The sequence below is a fragment of the Coenobita brevimanus genome, chromosome 82 (assembly GCF_032717465.1).
Source record: "Coenobita brevimanus isolate Jiangsu-jjx chromosome 82, ASM3271746v2, whole genome shotgun sequence".
Lineage (NCBI taxonomy): Eukaryota > Metazoa > Arthropoda > Malacostraca > Decapoda > Coenobitidae > Coenobita > Coenobita brevimanus.
Window position 1 is genome coordinate 18,546,666 of NC_137035.1, and position 12,399 is coordinate 18,559,064.

A 12,399-nucleotide genomic window follows, 5' to 3' on the forward strand; every position below is an offset into this window, starting at 1 on the left:
TGTCTCTATTGTCTTCTTTCTTCCCTGCATTCATAGTTTTCATTTGTTATTATTATTATTATTATTATTATTATTATTATTTCCTCAGCCTGCCTTAGGGTGGGAAAAGAGGTCCGGATGATGATGATGATGATTATTACTGTCGTTACACCTGTTATTATTCATCTTGTACTCTTTTAATCTTCCTTATTATCACTATTATTATTATCATTATCATCATCATCATTATTCATACTGTCATTATAATAGTAGTAGTATTAACTGTATAAGAATCATGTAATATCTCCCGTATCACATCTCTCAGTATTTACCTGTATATTTCCCTCAATAATACACCAACCAAACATACATCATCAGAAATATTTTAAAATCCCACAACAGCGACTTCTGGTAACTTTGGCCAACCCCGCCTGCAGTGAGGTCGTGTCAGGTCGTATATTGGAGGCCTGGGGTCAAAGGTCATTCCTGTATTTATTTATGTGTTTGTTCATATTTTTCACAAAGTTTGAGCCCAAGGTAACTTGCTGCCTTTTGTGGATTTTAAGTAGTAGTAGTAGTAGTTGTTGTAGTAGTAGAAGTAGTAGTGGTGGTGGTGGTAGTAGTAGTAATAGTAGTAGTGATTATAATCAGAATAATAATAGTAGTAATGAAATAATAATAATAATAATAATAATAATAATAATAATAATAGTAATAATAAAAGAAAAATATAATGATAAAGATAATAATATGTTTATGATAATTGAATACGCAAGGTAACAGTAATAATAATAATAACACTGATCATATTATCTCGTTCACCACGGACACATTTTTCCATTTTTCATGCCATTCTTTGTTTTTCTTTGTGTTTGTTTTTTTTGAGGGGAGACTTTTCCAGTTTTGAGAGGGTAAATATAGCCTTAGTTGTCTTCTTTTTCTTCTTTCCATATTTTTTTTTTAATTTCTTCACACAAAATGAAAAGATGTCGTCTGGGTGAAGGGGTTCTTTTCTTGGTGTTGTTTCATTTCATTCATGTCTTTTATCTTCCTCTTTCCTTTATTCCTTCCTTCCTCTTCTTTCTTCTTCCTTTCCTTCTTCTTCTTCTTCTTCCATCTTCATCATCATTCCCTTTTCATTTCCCTTTTCCCATCATTGTTGTCTGTTTTCCTCATTTTCTCCTGTTCTTCCTTTCATTCCTTCTATCTTGTCTTCGCCATTCTTTTAACCCTCCACTCCCTCCCATTCGTTCTCTCTCTTCCCTCCTCATTCCATTTTCTCCCTCCTTCTTCCTCCCTCGCTTCTCTTACCTCCACTTTTTCTCCTCCTACTCCTTTCCTCTTGTTCCATTCCCTCCTTCACTCTCCTTTTGCCTCTCTTCCTCCACTCTCCTTCGCTCCATGCTCATCCCTCCTCTCTTCTGTTTCCTCCACTCTCCACTTTCCTTCTCTCCCTCTCTCTTGTTACCTCCATCCTTCCTCCGTCTTTCTCTCTCCTTATGTCCTACCTCCACCGCCTTCTCCTTCTCTCCCTCTCTTTCTCCCTACGCTTCCCTCTCCCTCCCCTCCCTGCCCCTTTCTCCTCGCTCATCCCCATCCATTCTCCTCTGTCTCAACCCCTTACCTCCCCCTCCCCCTCCCACCCCTCTCTCTTCCAATCCTCCCTCCTCCCCCCTTCCCATCCTCTTTCCCCCTCCCCCTTCCCATCCTCTTCCTCCCTCCCTCTTCCCATCCTCTTCCTCCCTCCCTCTTCCCATCCTCTTCCTCCCTCCCCCTTCCCATCCTCCTCCCTCCTCCTCTTCCTCTGTCTTCCCCCATCCTCCTCTCTCCTCCTCTCTTCTTATCTCCCCTCTTCTCCCCCACCTCCACCCCCTTTTTTCCTCCCCTCCCCACTATCTCCTCAGCAATCCATTTAACTTTTTTTTTAGTCCATCTCTCTTACTTCTTACCTGCTCTTACCCACAGGTGAGGTCCCCCCCACCCCCACCCCACGTACCACCCTGACACATTGATGTTACGTGGGACAGAGAGAGAGAGAGGGAGAGAGAGGAGGGGTTTAAAGATAGGAAAGAGATAAAGAGAATGATGAAGCTTTGAAATGCTGTGTATGCGTCAGAGAGAGAGAGAGAGAGAGAAAGAGAGAGATTGAAAGTGATGGACTGGCGAAAAATATTTAAGAGTATAATTATGTGTTATTATATTTTGATAATTGTCATAAAATTGTTAGTAAATATTTTGACCCACATTAAGCCACATATTTCCTCTTAAGTACATGCATAAGAAACATTTCTTAAGTACATGCATAAGTAACATTCCTTAAGTACATGCATAAGTAACATTCCTTAAGTACATGCATAAGTAACATTTCTTAAGTACATGCATAAGTAACATGCCTTAAGTACATGCATAAGTAACATCTCTTAAGTACATAATATTTCTTAAGTACCTGCATAAGTAACCTCTCTTAAGTACATGCATAAGTAACGTCTCTTAAGTACATACATATTTCTTAACTACATCCATAAGTAACATTTCTTAAGTACATGCATAAGTAACCTATTTCTTAGAGAGATGGCCTGCAGTCTAGAAGGACCCAGGTTCGATTTCTAGGGCAGGAAACAGTTTAAGGAGTTGAATTTCATGAGCTGCCTTTACTGATCTACCAGGAGACCCGCCGACATGTCGTAAAAATACCCCCGCTAATACCAGTACACCAGTCCTGTATGAGACAGCCCTAGCATGGATTCAATATAGACGGTGGGTGTTAGCGCCGAAGTGGTGTCATGTGAAGGTGTTTGGTATATAGTAGGACAACAGGGCCGTGGGAACAGGCCGTGAAGTCTATGCCCAGAATCGGACACATAGAAGAAAAAATAATAACATTCCTGAATAATATCTGTCTATCTATTGCCAGACACCTTAATCCCATACGGGGTGGCCACAAACAAATCGCCTCCACGTCGCCCTGTCCCCCGCCATTTCACTGCCCTAGCCCCCTCTCTCATACACCTCTCCACTGCATACCTCCATATCATCCTTGGCCTCCACCTCACCCACATAGTTTTTTTTTTTTTTTTTTTTTTTCAATATACAGAGCAGTTTAGAGCATAGAGGACAATACCGCAGAGCACCATCGTTATATACCTGGTGTTGGTGGTGTTTTTCAGTGTCAGGTATTGTGGTATGAATTGCTGTCACACTTTCCTTTAAAAAATTTTCTTTCCTTGTCCACAGGTGAGCTGGATGCCTTTACCTGTACCACGCTGATGCATTGACGGTACGTGAGGAGAGAGAGAGAGAGAGAGAGAGAGAGAGAGAGAGTTCTAGTATCTGTAGGAGTCTGTAGGTTGAGGGTGTGTGTGAGTTGTCGTAATGGCAGTGTCTTTCATTATCACACCTGTTTGCTACCTGAGCCAACCCCTCCCCTTCCCCTCCCCTCCCCTCCTTACAACCTTCAGTCCTCCCTCCTACTCCCTCCACATCCAGTCCTTTATCCCGTTTCAACTCCATTCCCACTCCCCTCTGTTCCATCTCACCTCACACCCCCTCCCTCCTCTCCTGTCAACCCTCTTTCCTCCTCTCCCCTCCCCTCTCACTTTCCCTCTCCTCCTCCAATCCCTCCTCTCTCTCTCTCTCTCTCTCTCTCTCCTCTCCTCCCCCCTCCTCCAGACTAACCCCTTCCTTCCTGAATGATACCCTTTTTATATTTGCCTATGTTCTCTCCATTCTATCCTTCCCTCCTTCCTCCCATCTTCCTCTATCCCTTATTCTTTCCTCCTCTTCCCTCTTCCTCACTCCCTTCCATTGATTCCCTCTTTCCTCCCTTCCTCTGTCCTTCCCTTTCTCCCTTCCTCTTACTCTTCTTTTCCCTTCCTCTTCCCATTCCTCTGTCTTTTCCATCACCCTCTCCCTTTCCTCCGTTCTCCCTCCCTCCCTCCCTCCCCCTTTCTGTTCCCCTGTCCTTCCCATCGCCCCTCCCCCCCCCCCCACCTTTCTCCCCTGCACCATCATACCCTCATCTTCTCCCTGTGTAAACTTATCTCCTCCCTGCCAGCCCTACTATCCATACCCAACATAACCCATCTCTCTCTCTCTCTCTCTCTCTCCTACCTTTCCCCGAACCCACGTCACCTCTCTTATTTTTCTTTCCCCTCCACACACCCCTCCCCTCCCCACCGCACCCTCTCCTTCCTTCCCCCCCTTTATTCCCCTACTTTACTACCTTTCCCCCTGCTTCCGTCTTTTCCCCTTTCCCTTCACCCCTCCTTTCCCCCTTCCCCTCTACCCCACCCTTCTCCCTCCTCCCTACCCCTCCCCCGCCCCGTCAATTAAGGGTCACGGATCAAGATGAAACGGGAGAGGGGTATGTAAGGGGGGTGGGGGAGGGGGTGTGGTGGGGAAGGGGAGGGGAGGAGAGGGGGTGAAATAAGTGTGGCTATTTTAATTCTGGCCATTAAGGATTGGTCACAGTGGCGGCCATTATGGGGGTCATTAGCACTCATTCACCTGGGGAGGGGGTGAGGGGGAGGGGAGGAGAGGAGATGGGAGGGAAAGAGAGGGGAAGGGAAGGGAAAGATGGGGAGAATACGGGAGTAGAGGGGGAAGATGGGGAGAAGACGGGAGTAGAGGGGGAAGATGGGGAGAAGACTGGAGTAGAGGGGGAAGATGGGGAGAAGACGGGAGTAGAGGGGGAAGATGGGGAGAAGACGGGAGTAGAGGGGGAAGATGGGGAGAAGACTGGAGTAGAGGGGGAAGATGGGGAGAAGACGGGAGTAGAGGGGGAAGATGGGGAGAAGACGGGAGTAGAGGGGGAAGATGGGGAGAAGACTGGAGTAGAGGGGGAAGATGGGGAGAAGACTGGAGTAGAGGGGGAAGATGGGGAGAAGACGGGAGTAGAGGGGGAAGATGGGGAGAAGACTGGAGTAGAGGGGGAAGATGGGGAGAAGACGGGAGTAGAGGGGGAAGATGGGGAGAAGACGGGAGTAGAAGGGTATGGGGATGGGGAGAGAGGAAAAGAGAGGGTGTAGGAGAGGGAAGAGGGTGGTGAGGGAGGAAACGGGAGGGGGAAGGGAGAGGAGGGAGTAGAGGGAGATGTGGATGGGGAGAGAGGAAAAGAGAGCGAGGAGGGTGTGGGGGAGGAAGCGGGAGAGGAAAGAGAGAGGAGGGAATAGAAGGAGATGGGGATGGAGAGAGGGTGTAAGAGAGGAAGAGGGTGGGGAGGAAGGAAATGGGACGGGGGGAGAGGAAGGGAAGGAATAAGAAACAGGAACAGCCCTATTGGTCCTTTCGAGGATGTTTGCAATACGTAGATTATAATTAAGGTAACTGTTCCATTGCGTTTAAGACAAGGATAGCAGAGGAGAGGGAGAGGGGGGGGGAAATAGGTCTGGTTAGAGAAGGATGGTGCTGGACTGGTGAGGGGGTGGAGGGTGGGGGGGGGAGGGAAGGGGAGACTACGGATGGTAAAGGTTAGTTATGCTTTGAGGGGGAGGGGAAAGGTGTTAGAGGGTGGGGGGAATAGTGGAAGAAAGGGAGGGGGTGATGTGAATAGGGGGAAGGGAGAGGGGAGGAGGTGTGGGTAGGGGGAGAGAGGGGGGGTAAGGGAAAAAGGGGGAGGAGGACAGGGAAGGATAGTGTGAGTAAAGTTTGAAATGGAGAGGGGAAAGGGGAGGGTGGGAGATGATGTTAGGTGGGGGAAGGGGAGAGGAGGGGAGAGATGGTGTGAGGTGGGGAAGGGGTGGGGGGAGAGCTGGTATTAGGAAGGAGGGGGGGGGGGAAGTGTTGCAAACCAAGCTGAAATAATTGCATGAGACGAAAACTGGAGGCCATTTCTTGTGTTGGATGTGGTTGTTGGTGATGGTGATGGCGGTAATTCTCACGTGCATAACATCTCCTCACCAAATTATATGGAGTCTGTTGTGCCACGGGGTTGGAACACTGGACAGCACCTTGTTCAGAGAGAGATGGAACAACGGGGTCAAGGCGCTGTGTTGCCCCCCACCCCCGCTCCCAACACTCGCTCACCCCCGCTCCCAACACTCGCCCACCCCCGCTCCCAACACTCGCCCACCCCCGCTCCCAACACTCGCCCACCCCCGCTCCCAACACTCGCCCACCCCTGCTCCCAACACTCGCTCACCCACGCTCCCAACACTCGCCCACCCACGCCCCCAACACTCGCCCACCCCTGCTCCCAACACTCGCCCACCCCTGCTCCCAACACTCGCCCACCCCCGCTCCCAACACTCGCTCACCCTCGCTCCCAACACTCGCTCACCCTCGCTCCCAACACTGGCTCAATCTCTCTGCCTTCCCATGAACTTCCATACCCTTTGTTTTCATTTTCATTCCTTAATAATTTGATGAGTTTAGACATTTCCAGCGTTATATATATCATTTTACGATTGTCTACATCGTTTATGAGAGACAGTGCTTGATAATAGAATGATATATAGAAAATGGGAGAGTTGGATGTCACCTTAAAAAAAAGAAAAAGAAAAATTGCCGAGTACACATATGCAGGGTTGTGAAGTCGGCGATGATAATTCCCGACGCCGACTCCTACGCCAGAAGTTTTACAAGTACGACTACAACCCCGACTTAAATATCTACTACAGTCCCGACCTACCTACTCCAACCCGTAGTTATATATCTACTCCAACCCCGACTTCATATCTACTTTAATAATATGATGGACATGATGCAGGTGGATTAATAATATTCGTGAGTTTTGATAGATGCGATTCATCCATCTGTACTCTACGTTCTCTGCTTATAATACTTTCATAATAAACAAACCATTATATATACATGATTGTAAATTAAACTACCTCCTGACGATTTTACAAATCTTATCTCCCTTATCACTACTAATCTTAGAGACCTAATCTATCTATCTATATCTATAGCCCGACGCTCTAATCCCGCAAAGGGTGGCCGCAGACAAAACGCCTCCAAATCGCTGTCACCCACCATTTGACTACCCTCCCCAACTCACCCCCCCCTCCCTCATATACCTCTCAACTCCATCCCTCCACCCCATCCTCGGTCTACCCCTCCCTCTCCCTCCCTCCACCTCACCTACATACACCCTCTTAGTCAGTCTTTCATTCTCTATTCTCTCCACATGTCCAAACCACCTCAGTGTATTCTATCTATCTATCTATTGCCAGACGCCGCAAGCCCGTTTGGGGTGGCCATAAACAAATCGCCTCCACGTCGCCCTGTCCCCCGCCATTTCACTGCCCTGAAATAAAGTGAAATGGTGAAATTAAACTAAATAAATCGAAATAAAATGAAATAAAATGAAAAAGGGAAAAAAATAAAGAGAATAAGTGAAATGAAAATGAAATGAAGTGAAATGAAGTGAAATGAAATGAAATGAAGTGAAATGAAATGAAGTGAAATGAAATGAAGTGAAAGTGAAATGAAGTGAAATGAAATGAAGTGAAATGAAATGAAATGAAAGTGAAATGAAGTGAAATAAAAATCGCATTGAAGGAGTTGACCCCTTTACTACGATTTTTTAATTGCTAACTCAGACGATTTTATTTAGATGAGAGAGAGAGAGAGAGAGAGAATTTCTGAGCTTTACCTTCTTCATCTATGTGGCTCATTTTTTTATATATTCTTTACTAAACTTTATTATTATTATTATTATTATTATGATTGTTGTTGTTGTTGTTATTGTTATTTTAGTAGTAGTAGTAGTATTACCGGTGGTAGTAGTAGTAGTAATAATATCATTATCATTACTATTATTATTATTATTATTATTATTTTAGTGGCGGGGTGATTTTTCGCCGTAGAGGGGTTAGATCTAGCCTTCCTTAACTCCTTCACCTCAAGGATGCTGTACTGAGCTGAGGAAAAGCGTCTGTTTGTGGCAAGACTTAATATTAACTACGCTGAGTACCTGAAGGAGGGAGGGAGGGAAGGAGAGAGAGGAGGAAGGAGGGAGAGGGAAGGAAAGAGCAAGTGAGGGAGAGGGGAATTGAAGGAATGAGGGAGGGGACAGGGGAAGGAGGGAGGGGAGGGGGAAGGAAAGAGGAAGTGAGGGAGAGGGGTATGGAAGGGAAGAGGTAGGGGGCAGAGGGAGAGAGAGGGAAGGAGGGAGAGGACAGGGGGAGAGGGAGGGAAGGAGGGAGGAAAGGGAGAGGGAAGGAAAGAGGAACCGAGAGAGAGAGGAGCAAGGAGGAAAGTTTGGGGGAGAGGAAGGCGGAGGGTGTTAGGAGGGGGAGAGGAATGGAGAGAGTGGTAGGAGGGGGAAAGGAAGGGGGAGGGTGATAGGAGGGGAGATGGGTATTGGGAAGGGGAGGGAGAAAGCTGGGAGGGGGAGGGAGGGCGGGGAGGCATCGAAAGAAGATCCTAGGGTAGAGGAGGAGGGGAGGGCTGGAAGGGGAAGAACAGGAGAGGGAGGAATCTGTGAGGGGGGGAGGTTATACAAGGAGGGGAGGATCGTAGGAGGGGGATTGGGGAGGGGGGAGAGAGAGACAGGAGGAAGGAGGGTAAGGGGGGAGGGAAAGAGCAGGGAATATACAGGGAGGGGGAGGGGAAGGGAAAGGATGGTTGGAGGGGGGAGGGGAAAGGGAGGGAGGAGGGAAAAGAGGAGGGAGTATGCACAGAAGAGAGAAGGGAAGAGGGGGAGAGAATCCTTGGAGGGAGGAAGAGAAGGGAGAGAAAAGTTCCAGGAAGAGGGAAGGGGGAGGGGAAGGGGAGATAAGAAGATAGGAGGGGAGAGGGGAAGGGGAGGTTGGTAGGAGGGGGGAGAGGGGTCAACAAGGGTGCCATTTGTCAGGGGTGTAAAAATCGGTGTTTGGGGTGATGAATGGAGAGCCGCCGTGACCCGCATACGGCCCCGCCCATCCCGCCCACCCCACCCTCACGCTACTGGCACTGCTGCTGGTTCTACACTGGCACTGTTTTTGACACTTCATGGCTCTTATTTGCACGTAATGGCACTGCTACTGGCACTATCACTGGCTCTGTGTTTTTTTTTATACGGGCATTATTGGGTCGTACTGGCACTGCTGCTGAGCTTGGTAGTGACACTCTTGCTGACACTGCTACTGGGTGTTACTGGCAGCGCTACTGGTTATGCTGCTCGCGTTTCTACTGTCACTGCTACTGGCACTGCGGCTGTATTGGCACTGGCACTGTTATTAGTACTCTCAAGACGAAATTGTTTTTAAAAGGATTATTAAAGGTAAATACACACACACACACACACACACACACACACACACACACACACACACACACACACACACACACACACACACATCAGGAAAGTCTAAACCGAATAAAATCGCCTGTAGACAGCAAGAATATATAAAAAGAATGACATCAGGTGGGCAAAGGTATGGTCAAGAGAAAGCGAGAGAGAGGGAAAGAGAGAGAGAGAGAAGGGGAGAGAGAGAGAGAGGGGGGAAACCTTGTGGTGGTCAGGTGTTAGTGGAGAAGAATTTAATTATGTACTGACATGAGCAAAAGTTTTCCAAGTATTTTCTGTAAGTATTTTGTGTCCTTCCATATTTTTCACATCTCCCCTGTGTGTGTGTGTGTGTGTGTGTGTATGTGTGTGTGTGTGTGTGTGTGTGTGTGTGTGTGTGTGTGTGTGTGTGTGTCCTGTACAGTATGATAAAAAAGTTTGCCCATTTCACTTTCTCTATATCTCACTTTCCTCTGCTGGCTAATATTGCTGAGCTGAGAGAAGCTTTGTATGTTTCTCTGGCCATAGATGAGAGAGAGGGAGGGAGAGAGAGAGAATGAGAGAGAGAGAGAGGAATTATGTTTCGCTGGCCATAGATGATTCTCTTTGACATGATGCGTCAGGGAGGAAAGTGACGGACATGCCCTGAGTGTGACGCAGACGCAGTGCAATTGTAACCTAACATGACCACGACTAGCAAATGGGAAGGTGATTTTAGCAGTGTATTGAAGGCAGATAAGAGCAAGGAGATTGAGATAAGAGATTGTGTGTGTGTGTGTGTGTGTGTGTGTAAGAGGCGAGAGTGGTATAAGAGGAAGTTATATTGGAGACAGTGGTATAAGGGGAAGGATATTGGCGAGAGTGGTATAAGAGGAAGGATATTGGCGAGAGTGGTATGAGAGGAAGGATATTGGCGAGAGTGGTATAAGAGGAAGGATATTGGCGAGAGTGGTATAAGAGAAGGGTAGATAGGATACTGATAAGCCTTGATAAACCCCTTCAGTCCGATAACATATTTTATTTCGTTCCTGCTGTTTCATGACTATTTTTTTTATTTATATTAAAGAATTAGAAGGGTCATATTCAGTCTTTATGAACCCCTCCTTTACTACTGGGCCGTAAGTTGAATATTATCACGTGGTGGTAAGAATAAGGTAAATAAAACATCATCGTCCAGAAGAGGTTAAAGAAGATGAATTTGGGAGGGTTCAGGTCCACGAAGGTAAGAGTTGGCGTTGAACCCACAATGGCTATTGCGACCTGAACCTTTATCCTCCCAGCAGAGTGTATAGACCGAGGCATAGGCTACTTAGTCCCGAAGGCGAGGATAGCCAGTTACCCTTCCCTGAGCGGCATTGGGTGAGCAGTAAACCCCAGCCACCTCCTGGATGTACACTCTTAATTCTTATATTAAAGGCGAGGATAGCCAGTTACTCTTCCCTGAGTGGCATTAAGGAACAGTAAACCCCAGCCACCTCTTGGATGTACACCCTCATAGACCACATCCGGTCGGAGCGTCTCAATCCCCTAGTCCACCAGGCTTCTGTTTGGATATATGGTTACCAACCAGCTGAGTAAATGATATCTGAGTCACAAGAAACTTACGGTTGTCACTCTCGATAAATCTAAAGGCAGCACTACATCGCGTGAGTGGATGTCGATTGCCCCAACGTGCCACAGTATATCTCATGTCATGCTTCCTTGTTGCCCTGTTCGCCATCAGACAGCCCTCTCCCCATCCCACACCACAAACCTCTCCACCCCGTCCCTTCATCTCGGCCTCGATGTCCACCTCTCCCTGCACGTCACACAGTCAATTCCTCACTCTCTTCACTTCACATATACACTCAGTCCACCACTCCCCATCCTCTCCACACGGCCAGTCCACCTCAGGGTACTCCTTCTTCCACTTACTATCACCTCCACATCAACACCACAACACTCGCGATTTCCTCATTTGTTCGTCTGTCTCTCCACGAAACTCCACACGCTCCTCTCAAGTGACTCATTTTCCCTTTAAGAGCTACGTGTAAAATTATGTGGAGAGAGAGAGAGAGAGAGAGAGAGAGAGAGAGAAGTTGGAAAGAAAATAATGTTAGTATTGTTATTTTTGTTAGTTATTTGTTGTTATTATTGTTATTTGTTGTTTTTGTTGCTGTGGCCCCTTCCTGTACCTGGACCCGGTGGACTGCAGGCTGTAGTTGTCCTTTCCCACAGTCCACCATGTTCTCTCTCTCTCTCTCTCTCTCTCTCTCTCTCTCTCTCTCTCTCTCAGGAATAGGGGGGAGGTGAGGGACGTTTGTATACCTGGACAGCGAACCCACCCGTTTACATCTGTGCCACCACGTGAAGGCGACCCCATCACCATTAGCATTGTAATGTGAAGAAGCTTTTAGGCACCTTGAGAGTCTAATAGGCAGGATAAGGTGATGGTGAAGAGTGGTTGAGGGAGGGAGGAGTGATAGTGTAAGCAGCGAGGTGTCAGAACCATGTGACACTAGCTATCTATTGCCAGACACCTTAATCCCGTAAGGGGTGGCCACAAACAAATCGCCTCCATGTCGCCCTGTCCCCCGCCATTTCATTGCCCTGCTCCCAGCTCACATCCCCCTCTCTCATATACCTCTCCACTCCATCCCTCCATCTCATCCTTGGACTCCCACTCCCTCTCCCCCCCCCCTCCTCCTCACTCACATACACTCTCTTCGTCAGTCTCTCACTGTCCATCATGTGACACACCTGACACTATTTTGAACCCCTACCTGTCTCCTTAACACCTCTTCCTTGGCGACTTAAGCTCTACCACACACACACACACACACACACACACACACACACACACACACACACACACACACACACACACACACACACATTATTTTGAACCAATACTTGACTCCTTAACGCCTTTTCCTTAGCGCCTTAAGATGCCGATTACACCTTGGATTTTTTAGTAAGATGGCGTAAGTTTTTTTTTTATTTATGCCTAATAATGTACGATTGTATTTAAGTATGGAAGGATTGAATTACCTTTATTTCGAGTGTCGTGATTATGATGATGATGATAATAATAATAATAATAATAATAATAATAATAATAGTAGTATTAGTAGAAGCATTAGTAGTAGTCATAATAATAATAATAATAATAATAATAATAATAATAATAATGATAATAATAGTAAAAAATAAAGATGTAATTAAGAGAC

At 46.9% G+C, this 12,399-nt stretch overlaps 1 long non-coding RNA gene across 1 annotated transcript in view; it reads left to right on the forward strand.

Moving 5' to 3' along the window:
• Nucleotides 1-12,399, forward strand: part of LOC145409626 (uncharacterized) — a 281,066-nt gene that overhangs the window by 148,399 nt on the left and 120,268 nt on the right. The window contains exon 3 of the long non-coding RNA XR_013899145.1: nt 3,214-3,256. This is a non-coding gene — a long non-coding RNA (uncharacterized LOC145409626). The remainder of the gene's footprint in view (nt 1-3,213; nt 3,257-12,399) is intronic.